This window comes from Penaeus vannamei, chromosome 38, assembly GCF_042767895.1.
Source record: "Penaeus vannamei isolate JL-2024 chromosome 38, ASM4276789v1, whole genome shotgun sequence".
Taxonomy (NCBI): Eukaryota; Metazoa; Arthropoda; class Malacostraca; order Decapoda; family Penaeidae; genus Penaeus; species Penaeus vannamei.
This window is the reverse complement of record NC_091586.1, coordinates 2,474,062-2,475,910: the sequence shown is the minus strand read 5'-3', so window position 1 is coordinate 2,475,910 and position 1,849 is coordinate 2,474,062. Positions and strand designations below refer to the sequence as shown.

Sequence of the window (1,849 nt, the reverse complement as noted above, 5' to 3'; positions counted from 1 at the left end):
AGTCCGGGTCCCTTAATACAATGGTTTGTGTTTTAGAGGCAAGTTTAAGGGTCTAAAAGAATACCTTATTAAGAGATGTAGGTACTCAGACACTCGTCAGGTCAGCCATACCATTAGTGGGATTAAGGTCACTATCTCCATTTCATCTTCAATTCTTCACTCAGAATACACAATTACCCTACTTATTGCCACTATTCACACACAGAGAAGCTGATAAATACACACACATATATATAAATGGACATCAGAACACATACGCTCATGCACACAAACAGAGACACACACGTACAAACACACACACACAAAGACATCAACGTACAAACACACACACACACACAGACACACACGTTCAAACACACATACACATACACACACACACACACACACACACACACACACACACACACGTACAAACACACACACACACACACACACACACACGTACAGACACACACACGCACACGTACAAACACACACACACACACACACACACACACAGACGTACAAACACACACACACACATACACAGGCATCAACGTACAAACACACACACACACACACACACACACACACACACACACACACACACACACACACACACACACACACACACACACACACACACACACACGCACACGTACAAACAAACACACACACACACACACACACACACACACACACACACACACGTACAAACACACACACACACACGAATACCATTACACACGCACATGCACACGCAGATAAACACTAAAGAAACCAACAGACATAGAAATTCTGGAAATGTATAAATACACAATAATAAATCTGAAATAAATGTATCTTTGTTTTCCCTTCCTGTGAGATATTACACGCGGGTAGATAAGATAGTGCTTATCTACCAGGAAATATTATCCATACTTATCCAGATTTATAGAATACCAGTAAATGATAAATTGATATATATTTTTTTTATTATCATCACACTATATTTAAATGGCAAATCAAGTTTTGTAAAATATGAACTAATATTAATGCTATCATTCTTTATAATGATAATGATATTCCTAATAACAACAATAATAATGATGATGATAACAACAATGATAAGAAAAATAACAATAATGATGATAATGATTATAATGAAAATAATAACAAGGACATTAATAAAAAAAATTTATGATAATGATGATAGTTATTAGGATAATGATAAAAACAATAACAATTATATTACGATGATGTTCATGATGATGATGAGGATGACGATAATTATGATGACATGAATAATAATAATAATAATGATGGTAATGATATCAATAGCAATAATAAAAAGTATAACAACGATATTAATAGTAATGATAACGATAATAATGACATAATAATGATTTTTATGATAACGATAATTTTGTAATTATGATAGTAATAACAATGATAATAGTAATGATAAAGATTTTAATAATTAAGATAATAATAATGATCATAATGATAATAATGGTAATGATAACGATAATGATAGTAATGAAACCTATTGTTTTTAGATAGCATTATTAATACTAATTCACAGGCATTGTCACTGAAAAAAAGAAGATTAAAAGGAAAACGAATATGTCATTGTGAAATTAAATCATAAAATACCTTCACCAAATTGAGTGCTCAGTAAACCATATCCTGTTTTATAGTGAACCTTTTAATGGGTAATCAAATATTGCACCAATGTCCTGTGCAACAATACAGGTTGCAGGGAAAAAAACGGCTGTGCTGAATGGAGAATGAAGAAGCATGAGAGAGAGAGGGAAAGGAAGGTGGAAGACAAAGAGAGAGAGAGAAAGGGAAATAGATAAGGAGGGAGAAGGATAGATAGATAGAGAGA

At 33.2% G+C, this 1,849-nt stretch overlaps 1 protein-coding gene across 1 annotated transcript in view; it reads left to right on the top strand.

Moving 5' to 3' along the window:
- The window catches only part of LOC113819401 (uncharacterized), a 3,664-nt gene extending 2,845 nt beyond the window's left edge, over window positions 1-819 (top strand). Inside the window, exon 2 of the mRNA XM_027371643.2 lies at window positions 1-819. This exon is cut by the window's left edge and continues 1,022 nt beyond it. The gene's annotated coding sequence lies outside the window, so the exon portion shown is untranslated.
- Window positions 820-1,849: the final 1,030 nt, after the last annotated feature.